Below are 24323 nucleotides of genomic sequence, written 5' to 3' on the forward strand. Positions count from 1 at the left end.
GACAATAAGTATACTGGGCAGAGAAATGATCTGTTGTCCAAACCTATATCCCAAGAGCAAATATTTAATCTACTTATCAAAATCTGCTGAATTATCACACCTAGTAGAATAAGAAATCTGGCCAGTGTAGACCAAAATATGAGTGGCTCAGATTCAGACATCTCAAATTCAAGTTATGCATCAGGGAGTTAAACATCTGGAACTTTTTTGCAAGAGTTAAAACATGTCAAGGATAACAGACCAAAGAGCAGCTAGGAGAGAGTAGAGAGGAACAAGTTCAAAAGTCCAGACAACCAGAGGAAAAAGAGGTGAAAAGAGAGGACTTCAAGGAGACAAGATAGAAAAGTATAGAGTACAGACAAGGGCACAGACCACAAAGTAGGAAGGCAGAGTTTGATTACTGTTATCAGTCTGTTACAAAGAGAGCTCACAAAATTGAACTACAAGCGTTAAGTAAGTGACAAAAATGTGCTCCTTTGATGCACATGGTTGAGTTACGAGTTAAGTCAGATTTATTGAAATTCACAAGGACACTCAAATTGAAAACGTTTTTACAGAAAAATCCAAACCGAAATCTCATGTTAAAATAAAGGAAGATGTGAACCATACAACTATTAAGGACCTTCCAGATGTGGCAACATTGATGAGCCTAGAAGATGATGACTTCATAAATATTGAGGATATAGCTGAGGATTTGGGTGTTATAGAAATGGCACCTCCTGATAGTGGACTTAAATTGTCTTCAAAATGAGTCCCTGATTTAGTAAATGATAATTCGATTGATGTTTTTTATAAATTGTACTCAATTAATTTGACTTGTTTTAGAAAAAAGATGAGTTTTGAGCATTACATAGACTGCAGAATGATACCTCAGTTATTATCAGACAAGCAGACAAAGGTGGTAATGTGGTGATCACAGATTTTGTGGATTATGACAAGGAGGCTATCAGACAGCTGAGTGATGTAGAAAATGATGTGTCTGTGGAACAATATGGAGAATTTGTACTTACTGATTATTGTTATTGATATCTTAATACTAATATAGAACACTCTAAAGCACCCATAATTAGTTTTTTCCTAAAATACATATAAAAAGGAAAATTCGACATGGACAGCCTATTATTTCAGGTATTAGGTCTCATACTGAAATGGTGTCACAATATATTTTCAGTGTATGTAGCCCCTCCGGCTCCAACACTCCCCTCGCATGTTTGTGACACACAGTATTTATTGAATGAAATTGCAGAAGTTCCACGGGAAACCAATTTCTTTTTGGTAATCATAGATGTAACTACTATGGGCAGCTTGCTGCCCTTGCCTCTTTCCCCTTGGGTCCTCGTTGTCCATGTGCATGGCGCTGTCCCCTCCCTATCGCTTTCCATGGCCTGTTGTGCTGCTCTGCCCTCCCACTTGCCCTGTGTGGTGTGTTGAGCAACCCCTGGCACTTGCCCTGTAAGGTCACTTTGGTGCCTCTGCCCACTTCTTTCCTGCCTTGTCCGAGTCCATGTCTCTACACCATTCCTGTTGCTGTCCGTGGTAAAATGTACCATACATGCCAACAATTTGAACTTGGTGAGAGGGAGATTTTGAAAAAAGGTTCTAGGGAATTGGCTTTCCCCATGGACCCACATTGAAAAAGGGGAGATTTTAAGTGGGAGACAGCTAAAATTAAGCACTTTTGGACTTAAAAACATCCGAAATGTCTCGTGTGTATCAGGTCTGTTGGCATGTATGGCTGTACTGCCACTGCCTCTCCCTTCTGCCCTCAATAGTTTTTTATATTGCCACTCTTGCCTGTCCTGCACAGTTGGTGTGTTGCCCCTGGCCCCTGTTTCCCTGCCCTTCATGGTCTGTTGTGCTGCCACTGCCCCTTCCGTCTGCCCAGTGTGGTCAACTTGCTGCCTATGCCATCTCCTCCCTGCCCTCAAATGTCTGAGTCCGTGCCCCTGACCTCTGCATCCCCACAATGTTATGGCGAACAACTAGACTGCTAACATTCTATATATACTACAAAAGTATTGCACACCTGAAGTCATGGTGATGTAATTAAAACTGTAATACCTAAAGCATTTCCTTTAGAAATTATAAAAATTAGGGGGTCTTTTTCCCATAGAAATTATGGTTAGAGCGCTAAAAAAGTAAAATAAGGACACATTTTCTGGGCTCTTATATAGTAACAAAGGGCCAGATGTAAGTAGAAAGCACATTGCGAGTTGCAATTTGCGAGTCCTTCCGACTCGCAAATTGCAACTCGCAATTTGCTATGCAGAAAGGTGTCTCAGACACCTTCTGCGACTCGCTATGGGGTCACAAAGACCCACCTCATTTATATTAATGAGGTGGGTCGCAGTTTGCGCCCCCATAGCGGGTCTAGGCACTCACGGGGATGGTGGCCTGCCGGAGACAGCAGACCACCATGTCCGTGACTGCTTTTAAATAAAGCAGTTTTTTTTTCTATCTGCAGCCCGTTTTCCTTAAAGGAAAACGAGCTGCACTTAGAAAAAAATACCGAAACCTTTTGTTACATCCAGTCCCCCCACAGAAGAGGCCTACAGTGATGACAGCGAATCTGCTCGCCTGGATCTGGATGTCCAACCTGGCCCATCAGGGACCTCTGGACAGTAGGTTACCCAGGCACAGTCACACACCACCACAGAGCCTCCCCCCTCAGGAAACACCACCACATCACCTACCCAGCGTACCCTTACCTCTGTCCCCAGGACACGTCAATCAGAAGTGTGTCCACCACTACAGGGACCCCAGGGCACACCACAGACCCAAGACAATCAGGGACCTGCGGTCAGTGACAGTGGGCACACGGTTCAGGGGAACACGATAACAGGGAAGCTGTGAGGACTGCTGTGCGCTAGGGGGCAGACAGGCCCAGGGAACCGACTCTCCAGGACGCACTCACCGCGATCCTGGGAGCATACCAACATTCCCAGGATACGCTGGGCCAGATCCTGGACAAGTTGCAGGAGACATGCGGCTGCAGGAGGGACAGTACCAGGGGATCAGGGAGGACTTGAAGTCCATTAACACCACTCTGGTCTATTGCAGGGGTGCTTGCAGACATGGACAACATAATGATGGCGGCAGTGTCACACCAGCGGGCCCCTGCCACTAGCCAGACTACTGAACAGCCCTCCACCTCAGGTGCCGCTAGTGGACAGCAGGCCCCGCCACAGAACCAACAGGCCACCAGCACCCCTCCCCCTGCAGAAGGAGAACCACCCCGCAAATGTTCCCTGCAATCCAGGCAGAAGCCAGAGACTATTGCCAAGACCCCTGCCAGGAAATAAAACTCTCCTGATTTTCACCCTTGTGTCCCACCCTGTCCACATTGAACTGCTATTGCTCCCCTTCCTATGCCCCCTTGGACAATGCACCTGTGCTACAAATAGCCTGGACTCTACCCTGGACTTTCCTCCATCATCACCCCATCCCATTGCACTTCCCCCTTTTCTTCAGAGCACTGCAATAAACACACTTTGAAAAAATACAAGTATGGAGTAAGTCAAATGATTTAAGTATGTATTCATTTAACTAGGTTTAAAATTTAAACATTGCAATTCAACTGTACAGTAATGTATACATAGGAAAGACCTGTAGTTGGCTGCAGTGAACACACCAGGTGCGATAGTGGGGCACCAACATCTGCAAAAAGAGTTGCCAAAGGGTACAGTGAGTGGCCATAGAAGTGGGAAATAACAGCCTGCCAGTGACAATGTCAAGCAAAAAATGTCAATGAAATGTGAAGTTACACTGTCTTACCTGTGTGTCATTGGAAGTATTGTCGTATCACTGCAGATCTGTTGTCCTCATCCTCATCCTCTGCCTCCTCATCTTCACTGTCCACAGGGTCCACTGCTGCCACACGGTCATCTCCAGCCTCCTGCAGAAAAGGCACATGGCATCTCAAGGCAAGGTTATGTAACATGCAGCATGCCACGATTATCTGGCAGACCTTCGTGGGTGAGTAGCACAGGGATCCACAAGTTAGATGAAGGCACCGAAACCTGGCCTTCAGGAGATCAAATGTACGTTCAATGACCCTTCTTGTTTGCCCATGTGCCTCATTGTAACGTTCCACAGCCCTTGTCCTGGGATTCCTCACAGGGGTCAGTAGCCATGAGAGGTTGGAGTAACCTGAGTCACCTGCAAATATCGAGGGACAACTGTTAGCCACACACTAACCCTTATGGCTCACACCATACCCATACACCAACATCCACTGGGTGGGAACCAGGGCTCATCTATTAGCGACACTCTGTGCCTCTGGAGTTGGACCATCACATTTGGGATGCTGCTATTCCTCAGGATAAAGGCATCATGCACAGACCCAGGATACTTAGCATTGACATGGCAGATGTACTGGTCCGCCAAACACACCATCTGCACATTCATTGAGTGAAAACTTTTTCGATTTCTTAAGACCTGTTCATTTTGCCGGGGGGAGACAAATGCAATATGTGTTCCATCAATTGCCATGGGGGGTGTACATGGGGGGGGTGTCTCCATCTCCTATTCATCCGCAGTGGTTGCAATCTGTGGGGCAAAAGAGTGAGGAGTCGGTCATAAACTGTACATTGAAGCAACTACAGTTCAATGCATGATGTGATTATTCAATGTACAATTGTGAACTGTGACGCAGTTATGACCCATGGCCTGCCCCCCTCCCCCTAAAATGGCATCCGTCTGTCCGGTATGGAGGGACAGGTGGAAGTGAGATAATTCCACTGATGTTGTGCGCCGTTGCGGGAGGCAGTCGGGAACCGCTGCACAACTCCTCATTGGTTATTATTGGGCCCTATGGGTTACAGTGGTCAATGGTGATGTACGCCGGCGGTAACAGTATGCACCGCCGCGGAAGTCACCGCCATTTTCTATCTGTTCACTCACTTGCTACCTGACCTTCAACAGGAGAGGACCTACACTGCATGTGCTGCGGTGACCTATGCCTAGAGCCTACCATGGCCCGTGTGACTGGGGAAAGGGCCCCAGCTTTCACCTCGGTGGAGTTGGAGAGACTGGTGGGTGGGGTCCTACCCCAGTACGGACTGCTGTATGGGCCTCCAGACCAACAGGTGAGTACACTGTGAGCACAATGCATGGGGCATGAATGCATGGAGTGCTGTGTGTGAAGGCTTCGTGTAGGGGGGGTTGGTGGATGGGCCCTGGGCAGCGTGCAGCATGTATGCTGGGCCAATGTTTGTGCGTAAGGGGATGGGAAGGGCTGTGGTGGGCCATGCGTGTAACAGGCAGGACGGTGTAACTAATACATTTATCTGTATGTATTTTCCCTGCAGGTCAGCGCCCATCAAAAGATTGGTATATGGCGTGCCATCGCCAAGAAGGTGCAGACCCTGGGGGTCTACGGCAGGCGGAGCACCCACTGTCGGAAACAGTGGGAGGACCCGAGACGCTGGGTACGGATGATGGTGGAGGCCCAGCTGGGGATGGCCTCCCAATGAGGAAGGGGTACCTGTCGAACCCTGACCCCCCTGATGGCTCGCATACTGGCAGGGGCCTTTCCGGAGCTGGATGGGCGCTTGAGGGCCTGGTGGGGTGGTATCCGGGTGGGGGATGTGTGCCTGTGAGTGCCCCTAGGCCAAGCTTGACATTGCAGAGTAGGTCCCATGTTGGACAGGGTTCTGATGTGAAATTGCTCCAACCTAGCTAGTAGGCATCCACTACTGGGCAGGGGTGTGGGGGTTCCAGGTATGCTGCAGTTGGGGGCATGTGTCCCTCCCCATGCCCTGGTGACTAGCATTGTTACTGGTAGTGCATTGCATAGTCTGTAGGGCTGTACCCTGTGTGTGAGGGTACTGTGTACGCCAACAGTATTGTTGGTGCAGCTATTGACCAAGTGTAGGGAGTTGGCTCTGTATGTACTATTTCAAAGTAAGAAATAGCATGGACAGAGTCCAAAGGTTCCCCTTAGAGGTAAGATAGTGGCAAAAAGAGATAATTAAGTGATAAGAACCACAGGTTCAAGATTTACAATCAATACATAAAATGAAAGGTACTTCACTTAGGTATCATAGGGACTTTGAATCAGCACAATATCATGTACAGGTTTCACAAAAATGGCAATAAGCTATTTTAAAACTAGACACTGCAAATTTCAACAGTTCCTGGGGGAGGTAAGTGTTTGTTTGTTTTGCAGGTAAGTAAACCACCTACAGCGTTCAAAGTTGGGTCCAAGGTAGCCCACTGTTGGGGGTTCAGGGCAACCCCAAAGGTACCACACCAGCAGTTCAGGGCTGGTCAGGTGCAGAGGTCAAAGTGGTGCCCAAAACGCATAGGCTTCAATAGAGAAGGGGGTGCCCCGGTTCCAGTCTGCCAGCAGGTAAGTACCCGCGACTTCGGAGGGCAGACCAGAGGGGATTTGTAGGGCACCGGGGGGGACACAAGTCAGCACAAAAAGTACACCCTCAGCGGCACGGGGGCGGCCGGGTGCAGAGTGCAAACAGGCGTCGGGTTTGCAATGGAGTTTAATGGGAGACCCAGGGGGCTCTTCAGCGAAGCAGGCAGGCAAGGGGAGGGCTCCTCGGGGTAGCCACCACCTGGGCAAGGGAGAGGGCCACCTGGGGGTTGCTTCTGCACTGGAGGTCGGATCCTTCAGGTCCTGGGGGCTGCGGGTGCAGTGTCTTTACCAGGCGTCGGGTTCTTAGAAGCAGGCAGTCGCGGTCAGGGGGAGCCTCTGGATTCCCTCTGCATGCATCGCTGGGAGGGTTCAGGGGGGTCAACTCTGGCTACTCACAGGGTCGCAGTTACCGGGGAGTCCTCCCTGTAGTGTTGTTTCTCCGCAGGTCGAGCCGGGGGCGTCAGGTGCAGAGTGGAAAGTCTCACGCTTCAGGCGGGAAACGTGCAGTCCTTTAAAAGTTGTTTCTTTCTTGCAAAGTTATTTCTTCTTTGAAGCAGAGCCGCTGTCCTCTGAAGTTCTTGGTCCTTTTAGATGCAGGGTAGTCCTCTGAGGCTTCAGAGGTCGCTGGACCCTGGGGAACGCGTTGCTGTTGCAGTTTTTCTTGAAGTGGGGAGACAGGCCGGTAGGGCTGGGGCCAAAGCAGTTGGTGTCTCCGTCTTCTCTGCAGGGCTTTCAGGTCAGCAGTCCTTCTTCGTCTTCAGGTTGCAGGAATCTATCTTGCTTGGTTCTGGGGGCACCTAAATACTCAATTTAGGGGTGTGTTTAGGTCTGGGGGGTTAGTACCCAATGGCTACTAGCCCTGAGGGTGGCTACACCCTCTTTGTGCCTCCTCCCTGAGGGGAGGGGGGCACATCCCTAATCCTATTGGGGGAATCGTCCACCTGCAAGATGGAGGATTTCTAAAAGTCATAGTCACCTCAGCTCAGGACACCTTAGGGGCTGTCCTGACTGGCCAGTGACTCCTCCTTGTTTTTCTCATTATCTCCTCGGCCTTGTTGCCAAAAGTGGGGCTGTGGCCGGAGGGGGCGGGCATCTCCACTAGCTGGAGTGCCCTGGGGTGCTGTAACAAAGGGGGTGAGCCTTTGAGGCTCACCGCCAGGTGTTACAGTTCCTGCAGGGGGAGGTGAGAAGCACCTCCACCCAGTACAGGCTTTGTTACTAGCCACAGAATGACAAAGGCACTCTCCCCATGTGGCCAGCAACATGTCTGGTGTGTGGCAGGCTGGCAAAACTAGTCAGCCCACACTGGAAGTCGGGTATGTTTTCAGGGGGCATCTCTAAGATGCCCTCTGGTGTGTCTTTCACAATAAAATGTACACTGGCATCGGTGTACATTTATTGTGCTGAGAAGTTTGATACCAAACTTCCCAGTTTTCAGTGTAGCCATTAAGGTGCTGTGGAGTTCGTGTATGCCAGACACCCAGACCATATACTCGTATTGCTACCCTGCACTTACAATGTCTAAGGTTTTGCTTAGACACTGTAGGGGCATAGTGCTCATGCACCTTTGCCCTTACCTATGGTATAGTGCACCCTGCCTTAGGGCTGTAAGGCCTGCTAGAGGGGTGACTTATCTATGCCATAGGCAGTGTGAGGTTGGCATGGCACCCTCAGGGGAGTGCCATGTTGACTTAGTCATTTTCTCCCCACCAGCACACACAAGCTGGCAAGCAGTGTGTCTGTGCTAAGTGAGGGGTCCCCAGGGTGGCATAAGACATGCTGCAGCCCTTAGAGGCCTTCCCTGGCATCAGGGCCCTTGGTACCAGGGTTACCAGTTACAAGGGACTTACCTGGATGCCAGGGTGTGCCAATTGTGAAAACAAAGGTACAGTTTTAGGGAAAAAACACTGGTGCTGGGGCCTGGTTAGCAGGCCTCAGCACACTTTCAAATCATAACTTGGCATCAGCAAAGGCAAAAAGTCAGGGGGTAACCATGCCAAGGAGGCATTTCCTTACACACACACCCTCAAACGAAAGAGGGTGAGACTAACCTTTCCCAAGAGAGTCTTCATTTTCTAAGTGTAAGAACCTGGAAAGGCCATCTGCATGGGCATGGGCAATCCCAGGTCTGTGTTCCACTATAAAGTCCATTCCCTGTAGGGAGATGGACCACCTCAACAGTTTTGGATTTTCACCTTTCATTTGCATTAGCCATCTGAGAGGTCTGTGGTCAGTTTGAACTGCAAAGTGAGTACCAAAGAGGTATGGTCTCATCTTCTTCAGGGACCAAACAACAGCAAAGGCCTCCCTCTCAATGGCTGCTCCGTGGGGAGTATCCTCCTGCTAATGAAAGCAACAGGCTGGTAAAGGCCATCATCATTTGTTTGAGACAAAACTGCCCCTATCCCATGTTCAGAGGCATCAGTCTGCACAATGAACTGCTTGGAGTAATCTGGAGCTTTTAGAACTGGTGCTGTGCACATAGCTTGTTTCAGGGTGTCAAAGGCCTGTTGGCATTCTACAGACCAGTTTACCTTCTTGGGCATTTTCTTGGAGGTAAGTTCTGTGAGGGGTGTCACTATTGATCCATATCCCTTCAAAATCCTCCTGTAGTACCCAGTCAAGCCAAGGAATGCCCTGACTTGAGTCTGGGTTTTTGGAGCTGCCCAGTCCAGAATAGTCTGGATCTTGGGTTGGAGTGGCTGAACTTGGCCTCCACCTACAAGGTGTCCCAAGTAAACCACAGTTCCCTGCCCTATCTGGCATTTGGATGCCTTGATAGAGAGGCCTGCTGCTTGCAGGGCCTTCAAAACTTTCTTCAGGTGGACCAGGTGATCCTGCCAGCTGGAGCTAAAGACAGCAATATCGTCAAGATAAGCTGCACTAAAGGACTCCAAGCCAGCAAGGACTTGATTCACCAACCTTTGGAAGGTGGCAGGGGCACTCTTTAAACCAAAGGGCATAACAGTAACCTGATAGTGCCCATCAGGTGTGGAGAATGCTATATTTTCTTTTGCTCCTGGTGCCATTTTGATTTGCCAGTACCCTGCTGTCAAGTCAAGGGTACTTAAGTATCTGGCAGTACCTAGTTTATCAATCAATTCATCTACCCTTTGGATGAGATGGCCATCTGTCTTGGTGACAGAATTAAGTCCTCTATAGTCCACACAAAACCTCATCTCTCTCTTTCCATCCTTGGTGTGAGGTTTGGGGACTAAGATCACTGGGCTAGCCCAGGGGCTGTCAGAGTGCTCAATGACTCCCAATTCCAGCATCTTGTGGACTTCCACTTTGATGTTTTCCTTAACTTGGTCAGACTGTCTGAAAATGTTGTTTTTGACAGGCATGCTGTCTCCTTTGTCCACATCATGGGTACACAGGTGTGTCTGACCGGGGGTTAGGGAAAAGAGCTCAGCAAACTGTTGTAAGACTTTCCTACAGTCAGATTGCTGTTGGCCAGAGAGGGTGTCTGAATAGATCACTCCATCAACTGAGCCATCTTTAGGGTCTGTGGAGAGGAGATCAGGGAGAGGTTCACTCTCAGCTTCCTGGTCCTCATCTGTTACCATCAACAGATTCACATCTGCCCTGTCATGAAATTAGTTTGAGGCGGTTCACATGGATCACCCTTTTGGGGGTCCTGCTAGTGCCTAGGTCTACCAGGTAGGTGTAGAGGGAAGAGGTCAATGGTGGAAAGGAAAAGCTACTTAGGAACATTGGGGTGGGGAAAGGGAGAAGGTTTGGGAGTGGAGGAAGAGGGATTGGTTGTAGGAGGTGTCTGTCTGCTGTGTTTGGGTGCATGGGCTAGATGCTGTTGTGAGGCGGATGGCTGTTGGGTGTCTGAGTGCTTGTATTTGTGTACCTTGGCAGGAAGGGGCACAGACACAGTGGGAGAGGACACAGGGGACATGTGCATGGATGTTGGGGTGGTGACTGCCAGTGAGGTGTGTGGTCTGATAGGTGTGCTGGTGATGACGGTAGTGGATGAGGATGTAGTGCATGCAGGTGTGAGTGTAGCCATCTGTCCTGAAGTGCCCTGGGAGCCACAGGCTCCAGAACCCAGACTTTCTGCTCTGGCTGAAACTCAACCATAGCAGCCTTTTGGTCATACCACATCTTCTGGAGTTGTTGGCTGGCCTCAAGGTTTTTGCTTGCCTGTTCCATGTACTCTGCCATCCTTGAACATGGGCCTAGTACATAGTCCACCACATCCTGTTTAGGCTCATGGAGAGGTCTCTCCCAGCCTTCTTTTACAAGAGCTAGTGGTCCCCTGACAGAATTGCCAAACAGAAGTTCAAAGGGGGAAACCCCTACTCCCTTCTGAGGCACCTCTCTGTAGGCGAAAAGCAGGCATGGCATGAGGACATCATATCTCCTTTTGAGCTTTTCAGGGAGTCCCATGATCATGCCCTTCAATGTCTTGTTGAATCTTTCCACAAGACCATTGGTTTGTGGATGGTATGGTGTGGTGAATTTTTAAGTCACCCCACACTCATTCCACATATGTTTTAGGGAAGCTGATATGAAGTTAGTACCTCTGTCACAAACCGTAGTGGACCTAAGGGGAATTGCTTCACGGTACCTAGTAGCATGATCTGCTACTACTATGATATACTGATTCCCTGAGGCTGTGGGAGGTTCAAGTGGACCCACTATATCCACTCCCTCTTTCAAAGGGGACCCCCACCACTGGAAGTGGAATGAGGGGGGCCTTTGAGTGGCCACCTGTCTTACCATTGGCTTGACAGGTGGCACAGGAGGCTCAAAACTCCTTTACTTTCTGGGACATATTGGGCCAATAGAAATGGTTGACTAACCTCTCCCATGTCTTGGTTTGGCCCAAATGCCCAGCAAGGGGAATGTCATGGACTAAGGTCAGAATGAACTCCCTAAACTCCTGAGGCACTACCACTCTCCTAGTGGCACCAGGTTTTGGATCTCTTGCCTCAGTGTAAAGGAGTCCATCTTCCCAATAGACCCTGTGGGTTCCACTGACATTTCCTTTTGTTTCCTCAGCAGCTTGCTGCCTAAGGCCTTCAAGAGAGGGACATGTTTCTTGCCCCTTGCACAGTTGTTCCCTTGTGGGTCCCCCTGGGCCCAAGAGCTCAACCTGATAAGGTTCCAACTCCGTAGGCTCAGTTCCCTCAGGGGATAGAACTTCTTCCTGGGAAGAGAGGTTCTGCTTTTTCTGTGCTGAGGCTGCTTCCCCAGTCTTCTTTCCTTTTCTCTTGGAAGGTTGGGCCATTATTCCAGACTCCAACACTTCTTTTTCACCCTGAGCCTTGCACTGTGTCCTTGTCTTGAAACACACCTGTTCGGGGATACCCAGCATGGCTGCATGGGTCTCGAGTTCTACCTCAGCCTATGCTGAGGACTTCAGATCATTTCCAAGCAGACAGTCTACTGGTATAGCAGAGGGGACTACCACCTGTTTCAGGCCAGTGACCCCTCCCTATTCTAAAGTTACCATAGCCATGGGATGTACTTTAGTCTGATTGTTAGCGTTGGTGACTGAATAAGTTTGTCCAGTCAGGTATTGTCTTGGGGAAACCAGTTTGTCAGTCACCATTGTGACACTGGCATCTGTATCCCTCAGGGCTTCTACTCTAGTCCCATTAATAAAGAGCTGCTGCCTGTATTTTTGCATGTTAGGCGGCCAGGCAGCTAGTGTGACTAGGTCCACCCCACCCTCAGAGACTACTGTAGCTTCAGTGTGGACCCTGATTTGCTCTGGGCACACTGTTGATCCCACCTGAAGACTGGCTATTCCAGTGCTAACTGGAGTAGTAGTAGAAGTGGAACCTTTCTTGGGACAGGCCTTGTCTCCAGTTTGGTGTCCCTACTGATCACAGCTGCGACACCAGGCCTTTTTGGGATCAAAGTTTTTACCCTTGTACCCAAATGAGGATTGTGAAGAGGCTTTGGACCCTCCCTCCTGAGCAGGTTTTTGGGGCCCTGTAGAAGACTTTACTTTTCCCTTGGATGTCTCAACACTCTTCCCCTTGGGAGTCTTTGTGACCACTTTCTTTTGGTCACCCCCTGTGGAAGTCTTGGTCACCCTAGTCTTGACCCAATGGTCTGCCTTCTTTCCCAATTCTTGGGGAGAAACTGGACCTAGGTCTACCATATGCTGATGCAGTTTATCATTGAAACAATTACTTAAAAGGTGTTCTTTCATAAACAAATTATACAGCCCTTCATAATCATTTACACCACTGCCATTAATCCAACCATCCAGTGTTTTGACTGAGAAGTCAACAAAATCAACCCATGTCTGGCTCGAGGATTTTTGAGCCCCCCTGAACCTAATCCTGTACTCCTCAGTTGAGAATCCAAAGCCCTCAATCAGGGTAGCCTTCATGAGGTCATAGGATTCTGCATCTTTACCAGAGAGTGTGAGGAGTCTATCCCTACACTTTCCAGTAAACATTTCCCAAAGGAGAGCACCCCAGTGAGAGTTGTTTACTTTTCTGGTTGCACAAGCCCTCTCAAAAGCTGTGAACCATTTGGTGATGTCATCACCATCTTCATATTTTGTTACAATCCCTTTGGGAATTTTTAGCATGTCAGTTTTCTCTCTGACCCTATTTAAGTTGCTGCCACCATTGATGGGAGCTAAACCCATCTTTGTCTTTTCCTTTCTATGGCTAGGAGCTGTCTTTCCAAAGCCAATCTTTTGGCCATGCTGGCTAGCAGAAGGTCATCTTCATTGAGGCTGCCCTCAATGCTTCCAGAGTTGCTGGACTCACCTGTGGGAGAAGCAGCATCTCTGACTATCACTTGTGGAGTCAGGGTTTGAGGAACCCTGGGCTCCCTAACTAGGACAGGAGGGGGGAAATTCTCCTCCAGGTCACTAGTTTCCCCCTCTGTAAGGTTGTCTTCAGAGGGGTGGTCTCTAGCAAACTCTGCCAAAAGCTCCTCGAGCTTTGCTTTGGTAGGGTTTGATCCAGTTTTTATATTTTTTTATTTTATAGAGAGTCCTTAACTCTGACATGCTAAGATGCAGGTAAGGGGTGAGGTTGAGTTCCATCACCATCTCTTCTGTGCTAGACATAATTTCTCTAAAAGTTGGGATACTTTTTAAGAATCTAAAACTCTCTCTAGAACTTAATCCAAACTTTTACAAAACTTTTAAGCTCTAAAAGAAATGCTAACAGGGACTTACACAAGGCCCTAGCAGGACCTTTAAAAATTTAGAAAAATAACTCAAATTTCAAAAATCAGTTTCTAATGACAATTTTTGGAATTTAGTTGTGTGATCAGGTATTGGCTGAGTAGTCCAGCAAATGCAAAGACCCCACCGCTGATCCACAAATGTAGGAAGTTGGCTCTGTATATACCATTTCAAAGTGAGAAATAGTGTGCACAGAGTCCAAGGGTTCCCCTTAGAGGTAAGATAGTGGCAAAAATAAATAATTCTAATGCTCTATTTTGTGGTAGTGTGGTCAAGCAGTAGGCTTATCAGAGGGTAGTGTTAAGCATTTGTTGTATACATACAGGCACTAAGGGCCAGATGTAGCAATGTCAGGATTTGCGATTCTGAAATTGCGAGTCGGTGCGACTCGCAATTTCAGAATCGCAAATCCTGATGCAGAACGGTGTCTCAGACACCGTCTGCGACTCGCTATGGGGTCGCAAAGACCCACCTCATAAACATTAATGAGGTGGGTCGCATTTTGTGACCCCATAGCGAGTACCTGCACTCACAGGTATGGTGGCCTGCTGAAGTCATCAGACCTCCATGTCTATGACTGCTTTTTCAATAAAGCAGTTTTTTATTTTTTATTTTGCAGCCCGTTTTCCTTAAAGGAAAACAAGTTGCAAAATAAAATAAAAAACAAAACCATTTGGTTTCGTTTTTTCAGAGCAGGCAGTGGTCCAATGGACCACTGCCTGCTCTGAAAAAATCTTGTGGGCAACATTCACAAAGGGGAAGGGGTCCCATGGGGTCCCCTTCCCTTTTGCGAATGAGTTACCACCAGTGTGACACTGGTGATAACTGCGATCACAAAGCAATTCTGCATTGCGATGCGAGTCGCAAATAGGAAGGGAACACCCCTTCCTATTTGCGAGTCGCATTCACAATTTGCGAGTCAGCACCGACTCGCAATTGTGAATGTGCATCGCAGAAGGCTGTTTCCATGGTACAAACTGCGATTTTCATAGTTTGCACCATGCAAACAGCTTACTACATCTGGCCCTAAATGAGGAACACACACTCAAAGACTTACTCCAGGCCAATAGGTTTTTATATTGAAAAATATATTTTCTTAGTTTATTTTAAGAACCACAGGTTCAAGATTTACAAGTAATACTTCAAATGAAAGGTATTTCACTGAGATACTCTAGGAACATTTAATGAACACAATATCATGTACAGTCTTTGTAAAAATGGCAATAAGCTTTTTTTAAAGTGGACATAGTGCAAAAATCAACAGTGCCTGGGGGAGGTAAGTAAAGGTTAGTTTTGCAGGTAAGTGTAAGGAAATGCCTCCTTGGCATGGTTACCCCCTGACTTTTTGCCTTTGCTGATGTCAAGTTATGATTTGAAAGTGTGCTGAGGCCTGCTAACCAGACCCCAGCACCAGTGTTCTTTCCCTAATACTGTACCTTTGCTTTCACAATTGGCACACCCTGGCATTCAGGTAAGTCTCTTGTAACTGGCACCCCTGGTACCAAGGGCCCTGATGCCAGGGAAGGTCTCTAAGGGCTGCAGCATGTCTTATGCCACCCTGGGTACCCCTCACTCAGCACAGACACACTGCTTGCCAGCTTGTGTGTGCTGGTGGGGAGAAAATTACTAAGTCGGCATGGCACTCCCCTGAGGGTGCCATACCAACCTCACACTGCCCATGGCATAGATAAGTCACCCCTCTAGCAGGCCTTATAGCCCTAAGGCAGGGTGCACTATACCATAGGTGAGGGCATAAGTGCATGAACACTATGCCCCTACAGTGTCTAAGCAAAACCTTAGACATTGTAAGTGCAGGGTAGCCATAAAAGTATATGGTCTGGGAGTCTGTCATACACGAACTCCACAGCACCATAATGGCTACACTGAAAACTGGGAAGTTTGGTATCAAACTTCTCAGCACAATAAATGCACACTGATGCCATTGTACATTTTATTGTGAAATACACCCCAGAGGCCATCGTAGAGATGCACCCTGCAAACATACCCGACCTCCAGTGTGGGCTGACTAATTTTGACAGCCTGCCACACACCAGACATGTTGCTGGCCACATGGGGAGAGTGCCTTCGTCACTCCATGGCTGGTAACAAAGCCTGTACTGGGTGGAGGTGCTTCTCACCTCCCCCTGCAGGAACTGTAACACCTGGCAGTGAGCCTCAAAGGCTCACCCCCTTTGTTACAGCACCACAGGGCACTCCAGCTAGTGGAGATGCCCACCCCCTCCGGCTATGGCCCCACTTCAACCCCTAAGGTGTCCTGAGCTGAGGTGACTCTGACTTTTAGAAATCCTCCATCTTGCAGATGGAGGATTCCCCCAATAGGATTAGGGATGTGCCCCCCTCCCCTCAGGGAGGAGGCACAAAGAGGGTGTAGCCATCATCAGGGCTAGTAGCCACTGGCTACTAACCCCCCAGGCCTAAACACACCCCTAAATTCAGTATTTAGGGGCCCCCAGAACCTAGGAAAACAGTTTCCTGCAACCTAAGACGAAGAAGGACTGCTGACCTGAAGCCCTGCAGAGAAGACGGAGACACCAACTGCTTTGGCCCCAGCCCTACCGGCCTGTCTCCCCACTTCGAGAAAAACTGCAACAGTGACGCATCCCCCAGGGTCCAGTGACCTCTGAAGCCTTAGTGGACTATCCTGCATCTAAAAGGACCAAGAACTCCTGAGGACAGCGGCTCTGCTCCAAAGAAGATACAACTTTGCAACAAAGAAACAACTTTTAAAGGACCACACGTTTTCCGCCGGAAGCGTGAGACTTTCCACTCTGCACCCGACGTCCCCGGCTCGACCTGCGGAGAAACAATACTACAGGGAGGACTCCCCAGTGACTGCAAGCCTGTGAGTAGCCAGAGTTGACCCCCCCTGAGCCCCTCCAGCGACGCCTGCAGAGGGAATCCAGAGGCTCCCCCTGACCGCGACTGCCTGCTTCTAAGAACCTGACGCCTGTTAAAGACACTGCACCCGCAGCCCCAGGACCTGAAGGATCCGACCTCCAGTGTAGAAGCGACCCCCAGGTGGCCCTCTCCCTTGCCCAGTGTGGTGGCTACCCCGAAGAGCCCCCCCCTTGTCTGCCTGCTTCGCTGAAGAGACCCCTGGATCTCCCATTGAACTCCAATGCAAACCCGACGCCTGTTTGCACTCTGCACCTGGCCGCCCCCGTGCCGCTGAGGGTGTACTTTTTGTGCTAACTTGTGTCCCCCCCGGTGCCCTACAAAACCCCCCTGGTCTGCCCTCCGAAGTCGCGGGTACCTACCTGCTGGCAGATTGGAACCGGGCCACCTCCTTCTCCATTGAAGCCTATGCGTTTTGGGCACCACTTTGACCTCTGCACCTGACCGGCCCTGAGCTGCTGGTGTGGTACCTTTGGGGTTGCCCTGAACCCCCAACAGTGGGCTACCTTGGACCCAACTTTGAACGCTGTAGGTGGTTTATTTACCTGCAAAACTAACAAATACTTACCTCCCCAGGGAACTGTTGAAAATTGCACTGTCTAGTTTTAAAATAGCTTATTGCCATTTTTACCAAAACTGTACATGCTATTTTGCTGATTCAAAGTTCCTATGATACCTGAGTGAAATACCTTTCATTCAAATTGTTGATTGTAAATCTTGAACCTGTGGTTCTTAAAATAAACTAAAAACATAAAAACCTATTGGCCTGGAATTGTCTTTGAGTGTGTGTTCCTCATTTATTGCCTGTGTGTGTACAACAAATTCTGAACACTACCCTCTGATAAGCCTACTGCTCGACCACACTACCACAAAATAGAGCATTAGAATTATCTCTTTTTGCCACTATCTTACCTCTAAGGGGAACCCTTGGACTCTGTGCATGCTATTTCTTACTTTGAAATAGTACATACAGAGCCAACTTCCTACATTGGTGGATCAGCGGTGGGGTACAAGACTTTGCATTTGCTGGACTACTCAGCCAATACCTGATCACACGACTAAATTCCCAAAATTGTCATTAGAAACTGATTTTTGAAATTTGAGCTATTTTTCTAAAATTTTAAAAGTCCTGCTAGGGCCTTGTGTTAGTCCCTGTTAGCATTTCTTATAGAGTTTAAAAGTTTTGTAAAAGTTTGAATTAAGTTCTAGAGATGGTTTTAGATTCTTAAAAAGTATTCCAACTTTTAGAAACATAGGGGGTCATTCCAATCTTGGCGGGCGGCGGAAGCCGCCCGCCAAGCGGGAACCACCAGAAGACCGTACCGCGGTCAAAAGACCACGGCGGTCATTCTGAGTTTCCCGCTGGGCTGGCGGGCGACCGCCAGAAGGCCGCCCGCCCAGCGGGAAACCCCCTTCCACAGGGATGCCGGCTCCGAATGGAGCCGGCGGAGTGGAAAGGGTGCAACGGGTGCAGTTGCACTCGTCGCAATTTTCAGTGTCTGCATAGATACTGAAAATCTTTGTGGGGCCCTGTTAGGGGGCCCCTGCAGTGCCCATGCCATTGGCATGGGCACTGCAGGGGCCCCCAGGGGCCTCACGACACCCGTTCCCGCCAGCCAGGTTCTGCCGGTCAAAACCGCCAGAACCAGGCTGGCGGGAAGGTGGTCGGAATCCCCATGGCGGCGCTGCCTGCAGCGCCACCATGGAGGATTCTTCAGGCCAGGGGAAAACCGGCGGGAAACCGCTGGTTTCCCTTTTCTGACCGCGGCTTTTTTAGCGCCGCGGTCAGAATTGGCCTGGATGCACCGCGAGCCTGTCGGCGGTGCATCCGCGGTCCCCGGCCCTGGCGGTCTATGACCGCCAGGGTCGGAATGACCCCCATAATGTCTGCTGCAGAAGAGATAGTGATGGAACACTACTTCACCCCTTACCTGCATCTTAAGATGTCAGAGATAAGGTCTCTCTGCAAAATCAAAAAGATAAAAAATGGATCAAACCCTACCAAAGTACAGCTCCAGGGGCTTTTGGCAGAGTTTTCTAAAAACAACCCCTCTGATGATATCGTCACAGAGGGGGAAGCTAGTGATGAGGAGGGAAATCTCCTACCCCCTCTTCTAGTTAGGGAGACCAGGGTTTCTCCAACCCTGACTCCAGAAGTGATAGTCAGAGTTGTTGCTTCTCTCACAGGAGAGTCCAACAGCTCTGCAAGCATTGAGGGCAGCCTCAATGAAGATAACCTCCTGCTAGCCAGGTTGGCCAAAAGATTGGCTTTGGAAAGACAGATCCTAGCCATAGAAAGGGAAAGACAAGAGATGGGCTTAGGTCCCATCAATGGTGGCAGCAACATAAATAGGGTCAGAGATTCTCCTGACATGCTAAAAATCCCTAAAGGGATTGTAACTAAATATGAAGATGGTGATGACATCACCAAATGGTTCACAGCTTTTGAGAGGGCTTGTGCAACCAGAAAAGTAAACAAATCTCACTGGGGTGCTCTCCTTTGGGAAATGTTCACTGGAAAGTGTAGGGATAGACTCCTTACACTCTCTGGAAAAGATGCAGAATCCTATGACCTCATGGAGGCTACCCTGATTGAGGGCTTTGGATTCTCAACTAAGGAGTACAGGATTATGTTCAGGGGGGCTCAAAAATCCTCGAGCCAGACATGGGTTGATTTTGTTGACTTCTCAGTCAAAACACTGGATGGTTGGATTCATGGCAGTGGTGTACATGATTATGATGGGCTGTACAATTTATTTGTGAAAGAACACCTGTTAAGTAATTGTTTCAATGATAAACTGCATCAGCATCTGGTAGACCTAGGACCAATTTCTCCCCAACAATTGGGAAAGAAGGCGGACCATTGGGTCAAGACTAAGGTGACCAAGACTTCCACAGGGGGTGACCAAAAGAAAGGGGTCACAAAGACTCCCCAGGGGAAGAGTGTTGAGACATCCAAGGGAAAAAGTAAAGAGTCTTCTACAGGGCCCCAAAAACCTGCTCAGGGGGGAGGGTCCAAAGCCTCTTCACAATCCAATTTTGGGTAAAAGGGTAAAAACTTTGATCCCAAGAAGGCCTGGTGTCGTAGCTGTAATCAGCAGGTACACCAAACTGGAGACAAGGCCTGTCCCAAGAAAGGTTCCACTTCAAACTCTACTCCAGTTAGCACTGTAATAGCCAGTCTCCAGGTGGGATCAACAGTGTGCCCAGAGCAAATCAGGGTCCACACTGAAGCTACATTAGTCTCTGAGGGTGGGGTGGACTTAGCCACACTGGATGCCTGGCCCCCTAATATGCAAAAATACAGACAACAACTCTTAATTAATGGGATTAGTGTAGAAGGCCTGAGGGATACAGGTGCCAGTGTCACCATGGTGACAGAGAAGCTGGTTTCCCCTGGTCAATACCTGACTGGACAAACTTATCCAGTCACCAACGCTGACAATCAGACTAAAGTACATCCCATGGCAACTTTAGAGTGGGGAGGGGTCAATGGCCTGAAACAGGTGGTGGTCTCCTCAAATATCCCTGTAGACTGTTTGCTTGGAAATTACCTGGAGTCCTCAGCATGGGCTGAGGTAGAACTCAAAACCCATGCAGCCATGCTGGGAATCCCTGAACTGGTGTGTGTCAAAACAAGGGCACAGGGCAAGGCTCAGGGTGAAAAAACGGTGTTGGAGCCTGGAAAAATGGCACAACCCTCCAAGAGGAAAGGAAAGAAGGCTTGGGAACCAGCTTCAACAAAACAAAAGAAAGAGAACCTCTCTTCTCAGGAAGAAGTTCTGCCCTCTGAGGAAACTGAGCCCATGGAGTTAGAACCTTATCAGGCTGAGCTCTTAGGCCCAGGGGGACCCACAAGGGAACAGTTGTGTAATGGGCAAGAAAAATGTTCCTCTCTTGAAGGCCTTAGGCAGCAAGCTGCTGAAGAGACAAAGGAAAAATTACTGGAACACATAGAGTCTATTGGGAAGATGGACTCCTCTACACTGAGGCAAGAGATCCCAAACCTGGTGCCACTAGGAGAGTGGTAGTGCCTCAGGAGTTTAGGAAGTTCATTCTGACCTTAGCTCATGATATTCCACTTGCTGGGCATTTGGGACAAACCAAGACTTGGGAAAGGTTAGTTAACCATTTCTATTGGCCCAACATGTCCCAGAAGGTAAAGGAGTTTCGTGTCTCCTGTGCCACCTGTCAAGCCAGTGGTAAGACAAGTGGACACCCAAAGGCCCCCCTCATTCCACTTCCAGTGGTGGGGGTCCCCTTTGAAAGAGTGGGTGTGGACATAGTGGGTCCACTTGAACCTCCCACAGCCTCAGGGAACCAGTATATCCTAGTGGTAGTGGAGCATGCCAAGACGTACCCTGAAGCAATTCCCCTAAGGTCCACCACTGCTCCTGCAGTAGCAAAAGCACTCATTGGTATATTTACCAGAGTGGGATTTCATAAGGAGGCGGTGTCTGACAGGGGTACCAACTTCATGTCAGCATACCTGAAGCATATGTGGAATGAGTGTGGGGTGACTTACAAATTCACCACACCATACCATCCACAAACCAATGGTCTTGTGGAAAGATTTAACAAGACATTGCAAGGCATGACCATGGGGCTCCCTGGAAAGCTCAAAAGGAGATGGGATGTCCTCTTGCCATGTCTGCTTTTCGCCTACAGAGAGGTGCCTCAGAAGGGAGTAGGGTTTTCCCCCTTTGAACTTCTGTTTGGCCATCCTGTCAGGGGACCACTAGCTCTTGTAAAAGAAGTTCTGGGAGAGACCTCTTCATGAGCCTAAACAAGATATAGTGGACTATGTACTAGGCCTACGTTCCAGGATGGCAGAGTACATGGAAAAGGCAAGCAAAAACCTTGAGGCCAGCCAACAACTCCAGAAGATGTGGTATGACCAAAAGGCTGCTATGGTTGAGTTTCAGACAGGGCAGAAAGTCTGGGTTCTGGAGCCTGTGGCGCGCCAGGGCACTTCAGCACATATGGAGTGGCCCTTACCCAGTGCTAGAGAGAAAGAGTCAGGTCACCTACCTGGTAGACCTGGGCACTAGCAAGACCCCCAAAAGGGTGATCCGTGTGAACCGCCTCAAACTCTTTCATGACAGGGCAGATGTGAATCTGTTGATGGTAACAGATGAGGACCAGGAAGCTGGGAGTGAACTTCTCCCTGATCTCCTCTCCACTGACCCTATAGATGGCTCAGTGGAGTAGATGGAGTGATCTATTCAGACACCCTCTCTGACCAACAGCAATCTGACTGTAAGAAGGTCTTACAACAATTTGCTGAGCTCTTTTCCCTAACCCCTGGTCAGACACACCTGTGTACCCATGATGTGGACAAAGGAGACAGCATGCCTGTCAAATTTTTTTTTTTTCAGACAGTCTGACCAAGTTAAGGAAAGCATCAAAGTGGAAGTCCACAAGATGCTGGAATTGGGAGTCATTGAGCACTTTGACAGCCCCTGGGTAGCCCAGTGGTCTTAGTCCCCAAACCTCACACCAAGGATTGAAAGAGAGAGATGAGGTTTTGTGTGGACTACAGAGGACTTAATTCTGTGACCAAGACAGATGCCCATCCCATTCCAAGGGCAGATGAGTTAATTGATAAACTAGGTGCTGCCAGATACTTAAGTACCTTTGACTTGGCAGCAGGGTACTGGCAAATCAAAATGGCACCAGGAGCAAAAGAAAAGACAGCATTCTCCACACCTGATGGGCATGATCAGTTTACTGTTATGCCCTTTGGCTTAAAGAATGCCCCTGCCACCTTAGTGAATCAAGTTCTTGCTGGCTTGGAGTCCTTTAGTGCAGCTTATCTTGACGATATTGCTGTCTTTAGCTCCAGCTGGCAGGATCACCTGGTCCACCTGAAGGAGGTTTTGAAGGCCCTGCAAGCAGCAGGCCTCTCTATCAAGGCATCCAAATGCCAGATAGGGCAGGGAACTGTGGCTTACTTGGGACACCTTGTAGGTGGAGGCCAAGTTCAGCCACTCCAACCCAAGATCCAGACTATTCTGGACTGGGTAGCTCCAAAAACCCAGACTCAAGTCAGGGCATTCCTTGGCTTCACTGGGTACTACAGGAGGTTTGTGAAGGGATATGGATCAATAGTCACACCCCTCACAGAACTTACCTCTAAGAAATGCCCAAAAAGTTAATCTGGACTGTAGAACGCCAACATGCCTTTGACACCCTGAAACAAGCTATGTGCACAGCACCAGTTCTAAAAGCTCCAGATTACTCCAAGCCGTTCATTGTGCAGACTGATGCCTCTGAACATGGGATAGGGGCAGTTTTGTCTCAAACAAATGATGATGGCCTTGACCAGAATGTTGCTTTCATTAGCAGGAGGTTACTCCCCAGGGAGCAGCGTTGGAGTGTCATTTACAGGGAGACCTTTGCTGTGGTTTGGTCCCTGAAGAAGCTGAGACCATACCTCTTTGGTACTCACTTTGTAGTTCAAACTGGCCACAGACCTCTCATATGGCTAATGCAAATGAAAGGTGAAAATCCAAAACTGTTGAGGTGGTCCATCTCCCTACAGGGAATTGACTTTATAGTGGAACACAGATCTGGTACTGCCCATGCCAATGCAGATGGCCTTTCCAGGTTCTTCCACTTAGAAAATGAAGACTCTCTTGGGAAAGGTTAGTCTCATCCTCTTTCGTTTGGGGGGGGGGTTTGTGTAAGGAAATGCCTCCTTGGCATGGTTACCCCCTGACTTTTTACCTTTGCTGATGCCAAGTTATGATTTGAAAGTGTGCTGAGGCCTGCTAACAAGGCCCCAGCACCAGTGTTCTTTCCCTAAAACTGTACCTTTGCTTTCACAATTGGCACACCCTGGCATTCAGGTAAGTCCCTTGTAACTGGTACACCTGGTACCAAGGGCTCTGATGCCAGGGAAGGTCTCTAAGGGCTGCAGCATGTCTTATGCCACCCTGGGGACCCCTCACTCAGCACAGACACACTGCTTGCCAGCTTGTGTGTGCTGGTGGGGAGAAAATGACTAAGTCGACATGGTACTCCCCTCAGGGTGCCATGCCAACCTCACACTGCCCATGGCATAGATAGGTCACCCTTCTAGCAGGTCTTACAGCCCTAAGGCAGGGTGCACTATACCATAGGTGAGGGCATAAGTGCATGAGCACTATGCCCCTACAGTGTCTAAGCAAAACCTTAGACATTGTAAGTGCAGGGTAGCCATAAGAGTATATGGTCTGGGAGGAGCCAAAATGGCGGCCGGGAAGGACACCTAGTTAGTGAGCTCCGTCCCAGACTTGCCATAATTATCCTGCAGGGCGCCCCCCCGGAACCCCATTGGCGCCACAGAGGGTGCGAATTACCCCCGTCAAACAGGTGCGGTCTAGAGGAGACATCGCCCGGAGGAACGGGTCCGAACAGCCGGGATTTGCCCTGTGGCCGAGAGACGTCGCTCGGGGCTCCTGTAATGGCGGCGCCCGGCGCGAAGTGAATTGCGTTCAGTGGCCCTGATCTCCCCCCCTGTGGGGCCGGAGCGCTGGATCGACGTGCCGCTGCCCACACTGGGGATCGCCCAGGGCGGTCGGCGCGCAGAGAAGCAAGGTGAGACCCCTTTCCCTCGCCCCCTCCCTGCACGGGGCCTCGCCGAGTCATCAGGCCTGCCAGGGGGCCGGGAGTGGCACACGGTGCACCCGGAGCGGGGTGCGGTGCCGGTGGATCGAGGCTGCAGCGGCCCCGGGCTGGGGCGCCGCGCCGGATCGAGTGACGACCCGCAGGAGGCCGATCCAGCCGCCGGGCTCGAAGTGAACAGGAGGGCCCGCACCGGACCGGCCCAGAATGACTGATTGAAGAGCGGTGCAGCCCCCGACTGGAGGCGAGGACCGC

The 24323-nt window shown here is 49.5% G+C and overlaps 1 protein-coding gene across 1 annotated transcript in view; it reads left to right on the forward strand.

Annotated features, from left to right (window-relative positions):
* The window catches only part of PDCL2 (phosducin like 2), a 403093-nt gene that overhangs the window by 122209 nt on the left and 256561 nt on the right, over positions 1 to 24323 (forward strand). The gene's annotated exons all lie outside the window — the stretch shown is intronic.

The sequence above is a fragment of the Pleurodeles waltl genome, chromosome 1_2 (genome assembly GCF_031143425.1).
Source record: "Pleurodeles waltl isolate 20211129_DDA chromosome 1_2, aPleWal1.hap1.20221129, whole genome shotgun sequence".
Taxonomy (NCBI): domain Eukaryota; kingdom Metazoa; phylum Chordata; class Amphibia; order Caudata; family Salamandridae; genus Pleurodeles; species Pleurodeles waltl.